Below are 13991 nucleotides of genomic sequence, written 5' to 3'. Positions count from 1 at the left end.
TATTAACCAGAGTCGACAGTCTTGGAAAGTGGAAACAAACTCCTCAATCACACATTGCCCAAAGACTTTTCTGTCACAAATATTTTTTTTTTCTTAAACAAATGAGTAATCATATTTTCAGCAAAATACACAAGGGGTGAAAGAATTGGCAACCGAGTAAGAGACTGAAAAAGCTAAAGATCAGTACAACCCCACCCCTTGAATCATTACATTTCCTGGGTACTTTGAAGTCATGGTCTCCTTCTTTCCACAACCAAAAGTCGACCTTCTACCTCAAGACCGTTATCAATACGGAGGCCAAGAACTATGTGCAGACTGTTTCATGAGCAAATTGTAATTATGAAATATTGACAATGGCTACTTCTGAGAGGAGTCCACTTGGTGCTTGGAAGACTGTATCAAGACTTGTGACGAGTCCTCATAATCAGGGGATAGATTGGGAAGGGAGGAAGCAACAAAGTCGAGAAAATCAATAGACAGAAGCTTGACCTCTGCAGACGCCTACTAAATAATGTACAAATGCAAAAAAACAGGAGCTGGCAAGACATACCAACAGAAGCCAGACTTCCCTGATCTCCCATGTGAGTCCACAGGACTAAGACAAGGACATAGGCACCATCTGTGCCCTGACAGTGTTCATGGTCCAGCTGCAATCAGGGATCGGGGGAACTCTTTTCCCATTTTTTTAAAGGAATGTAGTGAGCACCTATGAAAACATGCAAAAATTAGACAGCAGTCCTACGAATCACACCTCTGTTAGGACTCCAAACAAGCTTCTTTTCTGCCAGCTCCGAGGCACCTTCAAAACCATGCAAACAATCATATAATGCTTGAAAATAGAAAAACTGTAAAAATAAATAGATGTGGGTAACATCTCTGATATTTGCTCTATTGGTATCATGCTCTGAGTTTCTCAATGGACCATTTCTGTCCACTGTGCTAGTTTGGGTCTTTGGGCTTCACATTTCCCTGTGATTAAAGTGAAGTCCAAGCATACAGCAAGTGAGTGAGAATTAACAAACAAGATTCTGTAACTGAGGAGGTTTTGTGGCGATTGGGGCTCTCCACTCAGTATTTTCTGACCTGACTGGATTCTCATCTTGACCCTCCTTAGTCTGAGGAATCTCATATCTTGCAGCAGGTGTCCTGCTGAAAGGCTCTTTCATTTTGGATGGAGCTTTAAATTCAAATGTATGAGTTTTTAAAATTAAATTCCTTTATACTTCCTTCCTTGGACATCTTCAAATTGCAAATGTGAATTGTTTTATTGTTGTCCATCTTTGAAAGTCAGTCCTGAGATGGCGTCTGAATTGAGGCACATTGCTCTCTAACCATAAGAGCTGACAAGGAGTGATGCCTGGGGTGGGAGCTTTAGGCTCAGCAGCTTGGACCCTTAGAGGAACAGTCACGTAGTTTTCAGGTATCACAAGATGTCACTTAGTCTCCAAATAAATAATCATGTACCCTTTAACTAAAATATTTTACATGAATCTCAAGAAACAAATATATTTTATAAGCTACATTTTTATCTTAGTGAGTTGAATTCTGATATATAACCTGATCTGTCAGAAACCTATTTTAACCCATTGAAAAATCTAAATTATGTATTTATTATTTTTAATTTTTTATTAATTACAGTTTATTCACTTTGCATACCCCCTCCGTTCCCTCCTCCCTTCTCAATTCTAGCCTCCCTCCCCTTTCTCCACCCATGTCCCTCCCCAAGTCCACTGGTAGGGGAGGTCCTCCTTCCTTCTGATCCTAGTCTATCAGGTCTCATCAAGAGTGGCTGCATTGTCCTCCTCTGTGGCCTGGTAAGGCTGCTCCCACCTCAGGGGGAGGTGATCAAAGAGCAGGCCAATCAGTTCCTGTCAGAGGCAGTCCCTGTCCCCATTACTATGGAAACCACTTGGACACTGAAATGCCATGGGCTTTCTCTGTGCAGGGACTCCAGGCCATCTCCATGAGTGGTCTTTGGATGGAGTATCAGTCTCAGAAAAGACCCCTGTGCCCAGATTTTTTTGGTTCTGTTGTTCTCCTTGTGGAGCTCCTGTCCTCTCCAGGTCTTACTATCTCCCCTTCTTTCATAAAATTCCTTGCACCCCGCCCAAAGTTTGGCTATAAGTCTCAGCATCTGCCCTGATACCCTGCAGGGTACAGCCTTTCAGAGGCCCTCTGTGGTAGGCTCCTGTCATGTTCCCTGTTTTCTCTCTCTTCTGATGTCCATCCTCTTTGCAGACCAAAAAGATTGCCTACAGATTGGGAACGGATCTTCATCAACCTTATATCTGACAGAAGGCTAATATCCAAAACATATAAAGAACTCAAGAAGTTAAACAGCAACAAATCAGTTAATCCAATTAAAAATGGGGTAAAGAGCTAAACAAAGAATTCTCAATAGAGGAATATAGAATATCAGAGAAACACTTAAAGAAATGCTCAACGTTCTTAATCATCAGGGAAATGCAAATCAAAACAACCCTGAGATTTCACCTTACACCATCAGAATGGCTAAGATCAAAAATTCAAATGACAACACATGCTGGAGAGGATGTGGAGAAAGGGGAACCCTCCTCCACTGTAAGTGGGAATATAAACTTGTACAACCACTTTGGAAATCAATCTGGTGCTTTCCCAATTAGGAATATTGGTTCCTCAAGATCCAGCTATACCACTCCTAGGCTTACATCCAAAAGATGCTCAAACATACAACAAGGACATTTGCTTAACGATGTTTGTAGCAACTTTATTTGTAATAGCCAGAAGCTGGAAACAACCCAGATGCCCCTCAGTTGAGGAATGGATACAGAAATTGTGGAACATCTAAACAATGGAATATTACTCAGCAATTAAAAACAAGGAAATCATGAAATTTGTAGGCAAATGGTGGAAACTGGAAAAGCTCATCCTAAGTGAGGTATCCCAGAAGCAGAAAGACACACAGGGTATATGCTCACTCATAAGTGGATATTAGACATATAATATAAGATAAAGATACTAAAATCTGTACACCTAAAGAAACTAATCAAGAAGGAGGACTCTGGCTGAGATGCTAAATTTATTTTTAAAAATCAAAATCTTTAAAAAATTAAAATGTGATCAGATGGAAAGGGAGGAGGACCTTCCCTATCAGTGGACTTAGAGGGGGGCAGGGAGGAGATGAGGAAGAAAGGGTGGGGTTGGGAGAGAATAAGAGAGGGGGCTACAGCTGAGATACAAAGTAAATAAACTATAATTAATATAAAAAATAAAAAAGACTACTACAAAAAATAAAAATGTGAATTAGTTTAAAAGCCTCACACTATAATTTCTTTAAAAAAATTCTTAAACTGTACTAATCACTTGAAAGGTAATAAAAAGTTGTTCTAATTTAGACTATAAGGGTTTTTATATGTACAACATCTAGCTACACAGAAAGAGATGGTTTCCCACCCCTCCTTATGGTAGTATCCACACCTGAACTAGAAAAGGCTGAACAGGACACAAAACCAGCCAAATGTATATGTAAATAAGCAAACAAATTCTGTGTATACATGTATGTAACTATATAATTATTGATTGTTTAAGCATTGCTTTATTAGAAATGCAGCTCTTTGCAGCTTTCTTTAAGATGTTTATATGGAAACATAGGCGACAGAACTTTAAGGACAATCAGGGTACCGTCAGCTAGTCTCTTCTTGCTTATGTGGCTGGCCAATTGTGTTTGAAGGTTTTGCATTCACAGAGACAACCAATTATGGGTCAAATGTTTCTACAGTTAATTATCCCTGCTTTAAACATAGGCAGTCCTTTTTCCTGCTACTACCCTGTATTCCCTGTCATTCCATGTAGAGATTGTAGAGACGTCGTGTTGCGTTAGGGGCTACAAATAAGGGAAAGATAATGGTCTTCCCACATAGGGACTGTAGAGGGTGGTCTGTAAGTCCTAGGCCACTTTCAATAAGGGATCAGTGCTTTCTGAGATTTCAGTGTCCTTGGGAGTTCTGAAATGACTCTTTCATAACTACAATATGGATTGCTATAGTTACCCTTCATTTCATTGCTATTACATTTTAATGTGAAATCTACCGTTTGAATATGGCCAAATGAGTTGATCCAAATTTGAGGCTCCAAAGTAAGCTTTGATGAGAAATCAGAGGCACTTAAGACTAGCGGTGTGCCAGTGCCTTCACAAGAGGAAGACGCTCTGCTGCTGGGACTCACAGCCAAACTTTGGGCAGAGCACAGGGAGTCTTACGAAAGAAGGGGGGAGGGACTAGAAGGGCATAGAGGGTATAGGAACTCCACACGGAGACCAAAAAAGCTAAAATTTCTGAGCCCGGGGGTTCCTGCAGAGACTAATGCACCAACCAAAATCCATGCACGGAAAGGACCTAAACTTCCTGCTCAGGTGTAGCTGATTGGCATCTCAGTCTCCATGTGGATTCCTGAGTAAGCAGAAAATAACTCGATTGTCTGCTCTTTGATCACTTGCCCCTGGTGATGTGGCCTTGCCAGGCCACTGAGGAAGAGGATCCAGGAAGTCCTGATGAGACTTGATAAGCTATTGGCAGATGACAAAGGAGGAGAACTCCGCCTTTCAGTGGACTAGGGGAAAGGGACGGGGGGGGGGGGGGGGAGGGGAGGAGAGGGAGGGAGGGTGCCATATATAATGAATAAATTGTGAAAAAAATTTAAACTAAAAAAAAATAGAATCAATGTTTCAGAGTCCCTAAAAGTGGTGTAATGAACTCCAATTCTGTCAAGTTTGGGGTTTTATTAAGATATGTATTTTCAATGGTTTTCTTGTACAATATATTGACTCAAACTTAAAGGTTTTCTGAATGTAAGCTAAAAATTATGTAGAAAAGTTTAGGTATAGTCAATATATTTATTTGTAATAATGTGAGCTATTTCTTTAAAGTTTAGTATTATACTTGGCAATATTTACTTTTATACTGGGTAAATTCCCATTTTTCTTTCTCCACATTTTTTTGTTCTACTTTTTCTGCCATTTCAGTGTTGTATGTTCACAGAAGCTTTTACTACAACTACTGTGCAATATTCTCAGAATAAAAGTCTCCAAATATTTTTGCTTCTGCTTCTTAGTTTCTATTTCTTACCAGACCTCTCTATATTTACCAAAATTGGATAGATAAACAGATAAATAGATAGATAGTGGATAGTAGATAGATCACAGATAATAGATAGTTGAAAGATATAAACTAGATAGATAGACAAATTATGGATAGACAGAGATGATGATGATGATGATGAAAGATAGATAGACAGATAGATACATAGACAGATAGATACATAGATAGATAGATGGATGGACTTAATATGAGAAAAAGCTTTGGAAGGGCTGTAGGAGCATAGACACTCCATGCCTGAGTGGTACTTTGGGGTTCTTAATAGGTATCCAGAGGCTGGAGAAAAGTAATGAAGCATCTTCAAGAACTTTAAAGGAAAGTCAGCACAAAGCCCTGCATAGAATGAAAATATCCTTTAAGAATGAATGAAAAGGTATACAAGGAGCCTTCCCAGGTTGAGAAAAAACAGAGATTTTCCATAGAAGGACCCATCTGATGACAGAAGCCATACTGATAATAGACACCTATGCATAAACACTGTGAGTTGTTTTCTTTGTGAGTTTTTTATACTGCACCAGATGTTTGAAACAAAGATTATTTTACTTCATATGGACAAAAATAAATGAATTAAATGGTGGGAGTTTTTAACCTTTTATCAAAAGAGGTGAGTAGCTCATACATGTATTCAAGCTAACAAACCAGAGCCAGAGAGTAGTGAATTATCTATAGAACATGCCTTTAGGACCACTGCAAAGGTATTTCCAGACATGCACAGAAAAACACTACAGCCAAACAGAAACAAATTAACCTACGTACATTTAAGAAGAAATTAGGAGGTTTCTTAGAGTGAGAACAGGGAGAGATGGAAAGAAAGACACACACACAGCAAACAGAAGCCGTCATGGAACTAGGCACACACTATAACATCAAGGTAATTGTAGTAGATATGAGAGTTCACACATGCCAACTAGGTACAGAGATGGTCGAGCAGTTTAAGAAGATTTTCAGATACTCAAAGTTGATCCATTGAGGAAAAAGTAACTTTTCTTATACTACCAGTGTTCCGATTATTTTTTTAGAAGAAAGAATATAAAGTTGAACAGATAAGGGAGGTGGGGGGTCTAGGAAGAGCTAGGGGCAGGGAGAATATGATTAAAATATATTGTATGAAAGCCTTAAAATGAATAAATAAAAATTTGTGGTATTAGCTCTTTGAAATAAGTGGATGGGAGGCAAGTTGGACCACAATGCAGCATTATCCTTCAGAGTAGGCTAGAGGGTGACACTTACCAGATAAAAAAGAAGCTCCTTGGGATGCAGAGATGTAAAGAGAGAACCGGACAGTTAAATTGTGGCTTCCCATACTGTAAAATGCTATTAGGCAATAAAGACAGATGTAGCAAAATTGATACAGTATTTTGGATGAATCTCCCTCAAGTAATGTTGAATGAAATGGATACCAACAATACCATGCCATATCATGAGATTTTATAAGTAAGTCTGGCAAAATTATAAACATAGAGAGAATATTAGCAGTGACAAGAGTGGAGCATGTTTGTAATGGTGTGTGTGTGGGGGGAGGTGTGTTTCTGAAAAGGTGGGGTGGTTCATCCTTGTGGAGACAGATGAGTTCATAACCTGACTGCCCAATGGACCATGTCCTGGTTAAGATAACACACTGTGGTTTTGCAAGATTTTGTCATTAAAGGGTCTGTATTAGAAACATCCAAGGTCTCATCTTATTATGTTGTTAAATAAAATCATCCAGATTCATAGTTATCTAACACCAAAAGCTCCCATGAAAAGTCACACATAAAACTACAAGAGCAGTCAAGGTGAAAATGAGAGCAACATGAAAATCACAGGTCTCCAAGAGTCAGCCAGCCTGTCCCAGGGCTGAATTTGCTTCTTACAGAAACATCTGCCAATTGAATACACAGGCAAAAATACGTATGTGATGCTAAAAATACGTATTTCAATTAATTGTAAGTGTGTGTGTGTGCATGCTTATACATGAGTGTGTTTGTGTGTGTGTGTGTGTGTGTGTGTGTGTGTGTGTGTGTGTGCATGTGCACATGTAGGCTTCCATGGGAGCTAGAAGACATCAGATCACTCTGAACTGGAGGTACAGGAGGTTGTGAGCTGTCTGGCTTAGGTGCTTAGGTGCGGGGAACTGAACTCAGGTGCTCCAGAAGAGCAGTGTGTGATCTTGACGGGTGGGTTGTCTCTCCAGTAGCAAGGAAGGCTCATTTCCTTGCTAATCTAAATACAGTATAGCCTGAAGTGTGTTTCTTAGTGTTTGGTTATTTAACCGAACATACCCGAACTTGAATGAATCTCAGATCAGTGAGCCTAGGGACAGAGGAACTGGGACTCTAGGTGAGGAAATGCGTCAGTTGTCAATCATCATCAATCTGGGCTTTGGTTCTGCACTGTGTTTGTGAGCTCGCTGTGTCCATGATGGTCAGCCTGGAAGTCAGAAGACATGCTCAGTCTCTGCATTCCAAGGATAACAAAGCTGTTTTGTTTCTTTGGTTTGTGCTTGTTTGGAGATTCTACTATGGTGGTGGTGAGTGTTTTATGCATGTTTAATTTTTGGTCATTGTTGTTGTTGTTCTTCCTTCTTCTCTTTCTCCTCCTCTTCTTCCTTCTTCTTGAGACAAAGGGTCACTCTGTTGCCCATACTAATCTAAAATCTTGAATGATAGTCTGGCTTAATATCCTCGATGCTGGGTTTTCAGGTGTGAGCCACCATGCCTGGTTGCACCTTTTGTTGTTGTTGTTGTGTTTTAGTTTGGCAAGCCTTTATAAGTAACAAGGAATGAGCACACATCACCATAACACTTATGTGCATGGACACATCTAGTTCCAAACCCAAAATATGAAATGATTTCAACTTGAAACATTTTGAAAACCAATTTGCAGCACAAGTGGAAAATCCTATACCACAAATTTTGTTTTGTTGACAAATTATTGTTTTTTAATTACTTGCAGGTTATGTGCTCAATATAAAACACCAATTATTTCATGGTAAGGCTTGTTTCTTGGTCCCCAAAATATCTCTTTAGACATGTGTGTACTTAAACATTAAAATTATCCCCCATGGCTGGGCATAGTGGCTCATGCCTTTAATCTCAGCACTCAGGTAGGCAGAGGCAGGCAGATTACTGTGAGTTCAAAGCCAGCCTGGTCTACAAAACAAGTCCAGGACAGCCAGGGTTATACAGAAAAACCCTCTCTAGAAGAAAAAAACAATATCTCCACCATTTTTGATGCCACATATTTGCCTCTTTATTGTTGCCCATTCTGGAGACCACACTTCTGCAACCAGGTGCTCAATGACAAGTCTCTGAGGAGAGGTTCTGAAAGGCCATCCCTGACCTGTCCACTTTGCATGCCCAAAGCATCCCCTGTCCTGCTGCAGGAGGTCTCTGTTCACTCCTTCTTCCTGTGTCAGCAGATCTCAGGGAGCCTTTTTTCTCATTTGTCTGAGTTTATTTCTGATTTCTGTTGGGATTACTCCTTTGGCCCATCAGTGATTTGATTGTGCTGTTTGTATCCTACAAATTTCTGCTTTTCCTTTGCTATTGATTTTAAGTCATCATTCTTCATTGGAAATATTAGAAATTAATACATAGTCTGTGCTGGAGAACATCCCACACACATCTGAAGGGAAGGCTGTGCTTTTGCTTTGTTTCTGTTTGGCAACAGCCTTGCAGATGTGGAGCTAGTTGCTTAGAGTGCAGTGCGGGCCAAACTCTGGAGCTCCTCGCTTACTTCTTGCCTGTTGTAGTATTACTTATGTAAGGGGTGACTAATGTTCTTAACCATTATTAACCCCCTCCCCTCCACTTTCCTCCCCGTTACCCCCTCCTTTCCTCTATTCTCTTTCTTTTCCTCCTCCTTTCTGCTGATCTTTGCTTATACCACATGACTGTATACCTTCAGGTCTTTCTCCTATGTGGAGAAAAGCCTTTTAGGACTGGCTTCCTTGTCCTTTATGGCTCTCATGAGAGTGTTCACTTTTTCTGAATCCTGAATACTTTGAGGGAAACACCTTGCCTCAAGACTCCATGTACCCCAAGGCAGGTCACATATAGCAGCCCACCAATGAATGCCATGAATGGATGACCATTTATGACCTCAGGCTTAAGGGCTGGACTCAGAAATCAGTCTTTTCTTCTTCAACAAAGGGCCTGGGAAAGGCATAGTTTGGGATGAGAGATGGACTTTTCCAGCACTTCAAAGTGTGGAGTGCTTTGTTTTTCTTGTTTAGATTCGGTTGCTATAAACCTCTGGCAGTCATTAGAGTGGGGCTGGCTCAGTTTTTCTTTGTTTCTAAAGGAGATTGAGCTTGTAGTTGCTTTAGCCTCCATGTTGCTGACATCATTCCAAGATCATCTTTCTTAGGACAAAGTTTATAAAATAATCCTCAAAGAGGCAAAAGGACCTAGGCATGCAGGGATCACATGCCCTGGGAGAACTGTGTTATCTTACACATCTTTGGAAGACTCTGTAGTCACTATTTCAAAAGGAAACTAAAAATGACAGGAAGGTGATTTAGAGAAAAAGAAACAACATAGAAAGTGAATCTTAAGGGGGAAAGAGGGACTTCTTTTTAATTTTTTTCTAGGAAAATTTGCCTGCAGAAAGATAAGGATAGCTCACAGCTCGGCTTTAGGCTGCCATGTCTTCTCTACATAGGACTCAGAGTGACGTGTGGTGAGCTGGTGTTAATCCGCCCTGCTTTCCTGTGTACTGCTGAGTTCGCTCAGATTGCCTCGTCTATCCCATTTGGTTTCATGTAAATGTAAAGCAGATTGGGAAATGTTGCAGAAGACTCAGTGTCTTCACCCTATCTCAAAATTCTGTGTGTTTTGTCACATCTTTGTGAATGTGTTCCTGTGAAAGGGAGAGGAGATAGTCTAAGACCATTTGGAAAGAACTCTCCATTCACAGAGATTTATATTGTTTTTTACATTTTAAAAGATTTTTAAAGATTGAACGCAGGTTTTCAGGTTTGGCAGCAAAATCCCATGCCATTGGCCCTCGAACGTTCTGAGAAAGAAACACTCAGAGCTGGCCTGGGGTCTTTTCTTGCAATTAAACATGTAGGTAAAAAGCAGAAAGGCTCATCAAGAACTTCAGTGATGCACATTTGAAGTCTCTTTGCTCCTTAGTGTTAATTTTAGGGAAGTATTAACACATAGAAGAGTCTGAGATGTAGCCTATAAAAGACATTCATGACTGACCTGGATGTGTGTGTATGTGTGTGTGTGTGTGTGTGTGTGTGTGTGTCCCTGTTCATTTGTGTGTGTATGGATAAAAATTGGAACTCCAACACTAGACATTAAACTTACTACTTTTTGACACACATATTGATAAATGATAGTAAAATTATCTGGATTTGCATCTGACATACAAACTAACACAAATTTAGATGAAAAAAAAACCAGATTTTGTGAAAGCAGAAGTCCAACAAATTCATCTTTAAAAATAAGAGTGTAGAGGTAACATTTAAGCAGAGTGAAAAGAGAGGGTAGACATGTGTGGAAGAAGACCTTGCTTCCTCTTTTCAGTTCCACATCTGCTAGAAAGTCCCTTATTTCTGTCCTGCAATTACAGTTCTTGCAACCGTACAAAACCATCACTGGAGAAACACGCTTGGATTTACAGAATGAATGACAGAAGAGAGACAAAGGCAAAGAGATAGAGATCATTGGGAAAGAAATGAAATAAAATTTACTACTAACCATGTGCAATTATGGACTTTACTAAGATTGTGTGATCCATTTGGAATTGAACAGGGGGATTGAAGAGACAGAGAAGAAGAGCATGAAGCAGACCAAGCTGCCAACACTCACACCATGCTGTTCATGCCATGGGCTGTCCTGCATAGGTCATAGGCTTTGCACATTTAAATTTTACAACTGTCAAAAATGGAGGTTCCATTGTTTTATACACAGGTACTGCAGAGATACAGAAATTCACTCAGGAAAATAAGGGGCCCTGGCACACCCCAGGGTAGCTACTGCACCCAAGAGAAGTTTACCAACACGAAGTTAACTCATGGGTTTAAAGAAAATTAAAGAAGATGAAGTTAGGTGGGTAGAACTGATCTTTGAGGAGTTGAGGGAGAACTGTGGTTTAAAAATACACTGTATGAAAATTTAAAAGATTGGTGGGAACTAGAAAAGATCATCTTGAGTGAGGTTTCCCAGAGGCAGAAAGACACACATGGCATGTACTCACTTATAAGTGGGTATTAGACATATAATATAGGATATTTATACTAAAATCTGTATACCTAAGGAAACTGGGTAAGATGATCAGTCCATACACAGATAGGCAAATGGGACAGACATCAGAAGAGGGAGAAAACAGGGAACAGGACAGGAGCCTACCACAGAGGGCCTCTAATAGACTCTACCCAGCATGTATGGAAACAGATGCTGAGGCTCATAGCCAAACTTTGGGCAAAGAAAGAAGGGGGAGATAGAAAGACCTGGAGAGGACAGGAGCTCCACAAGGAGAGCAAAAGAACCAAAATATCTGGACTCAGGGGTCTTTTCTGAGACTGATACTCCAACCCAGGACCAACCCTGCACAGATGTAGCCCATGGCAGCTAAGTCCCCAGATAAATTCCCTAGAAAAGGGAACAGGGGCTGTCTCTGACATGAACTCAGTGGCTGGCTCTTTGGCAACCTTCCCCCTGAGGGAGGAGCAACCTTACCAGGCCACAGAGGAAGACAATGCAGGTATTGTCTGATGAGACCTGATAGGCTAGGGTCAGATGGAAGGGGAAGAGGACCTTCCTTATCAGTGGATTTGGAGAGGGACATGGGGGGAGATGAGGAGAGAAGGTGGGATTGGGAGGGGATGAAGGAGGAGGCTACAGCTGGAATACAACATGAATATATTGTAATCAGCAACTCCTGATGGGATCTGATAGACCAAGATCAGAAGGAAGGAGAGGAGGACCTCCCTTATCAATGGACTTGGGGAGGAACATGTGTGAAGAAGGGAGAGGGAGGGTGGGACTGGTAGGGGAGGAGGAAGGGGCTTATGGGGGGATACAAAGTGAATAAAGTGTAATTAATAAAATAAAATTAAATTAAAAAATAAATAAATAAAAAAGAAAATTTCTAAGAATTAAAAATATTCCTTAAAGCTTTTAAGGAAATCTAAACTGTTGGGAGAATTTAAAAGTCTACTTTGGCTTTTTAATTTTTTATCATAAAACTAGACAAGTAGGCTAGTTTTATGTTAAGTTGACACAAGCTAGAGTTCTCAGAGAGGACAGAGCTTCAATTGAGAAAATGCCTCCAAAAGATCAAGACATTTTCTTAATTACTTATTGGCATGGAAGGGCTTACCCTCACTGGGCTGTTGGTTCTGGTTTCTCCAAGAAAGCAGGATGAACGAACTATGGACAGCAATCCAGGAAGCAACACTCCTTCATGGCCTCTCCAGTAGGTCCTGCTTACAGGTTCCTATAAAAGAATAAATTATTCTGTATATATTAAAACAGGAAATTATTACAGCAGCAGTTATTCATATACCAGCCATTCTTTCAAATAAAAGACATAGAAACTTGTTAGATTTGTAATAAGCCTCAAAGCACTAGAGTTCGGCAGATATCAACCTTCTAAGCTACCTTGTCTGCTTCCCAACTAAAATCCCAGATACTTGCACATGTTCCATTTGGTCTGCTTCTGCTCTATCAGGTCAGTGCTCAGAGCAAGCTACTCTTGGCATGAGCTCCTGGTTATGCCATGGCGACCTCCTGTCTCCTCTCCATTACTGTTCTCCTTCCCCTCCCTCTGTGGTCCTTCTCAGACCACAAACCCGGGGAGCCTTCACTCTGTCTTTCTTCTCCAGGTAGCCAGCAAACCTTATGAACCAATCAGTGATAATTGGGAAGCTTTCCTTACATCACATGGATACAAGAGATGATTCAACATAACTAGCAATGCCCATGGAAGGGTGCTAACCAGATCTCAAGGCCCTGAAATCTGCATCTGAAAACATAGTGCCCAAGATCCTCCTCCAACATTTCCTGCCTTGCATGAGTTCCTGTCCTGATTTCCTTTAACAACAAACAGTGATACGAAAGTGTAAGGCAAATAAACCCTTTCCTCCCCAGGTTGTTTTGGTCATGGTGTTTCATCAAAGCAATAGATACCCTGACCAAAGCAATAGATACCCTGACTAAGATAATGACCATCCAGGTGGAAAGTTGGCTCTCAGAGATGCTTCACTGGAGGTGATGACTCATGAGGGGAACACAGGGGAACATGCATTTGCCATCATCATGTTTTCATGAGTGGAGCTCTTACCTTGACTAGACCCTTAGTATTGGAGTAAAGTTTGATTCAGACAACAAATCGTTTGCACACCCATGTAGAAGACACAGAAATCAAGGGAGCATTTGTATGCCTTCGGGACAAATTAAAATATTTGGTGGCAAAATGTCTATTTTATTAAAGACACAAAATTTATTCTGAAGAAAATCTGAAGTGTATCTAATTCCTTCAGAAAGCCTGGAAACCTCGGCCTGTGATATGGGGATGTTTGTCAATTAAACTAGCTTTTTATGGCTTTGTATTGGAGTTTTGAGTTACACATCTTCTAGGTCTGTGCTACCGGAGTACCACTTCACACCTCTCTCAGTGTGTGTCTGGTGTGATGATTTTGATACACTCTCACAGACCAAAACATGAGCTCAGTTAAGCTTCTACAGAGTGACACACTTTTAAAATAAAACATGAAAGTGACTCAATTGTTATGTTTTCCACCTTAGTTTTTTTTATATTTACAAGGAGATACTAACTTTACAGCTGTCATAAGAGAACTATTTTTAAATGTCACCTTGAAATAGAAATATGTAATTTAACTTCTGTCTCAAAGTGTACAAA

Source organism: Meriones unguiculatus, chromosome 4, assembly GCF_030254825.1.
Source record: "Meriones unguiculatus strain TT.TT164.6M chromosome 4, Bangor_MerUng_6.1, whole genome shotgun sequence".
NCBI lineage: Eukaryota > Metazoa > Chordata > Mammalia > Rodentia > Muridae > Meriones > Meriones unguiculatus.
This window is presented reverse-complemented; position numbering follows the sequence as displayed.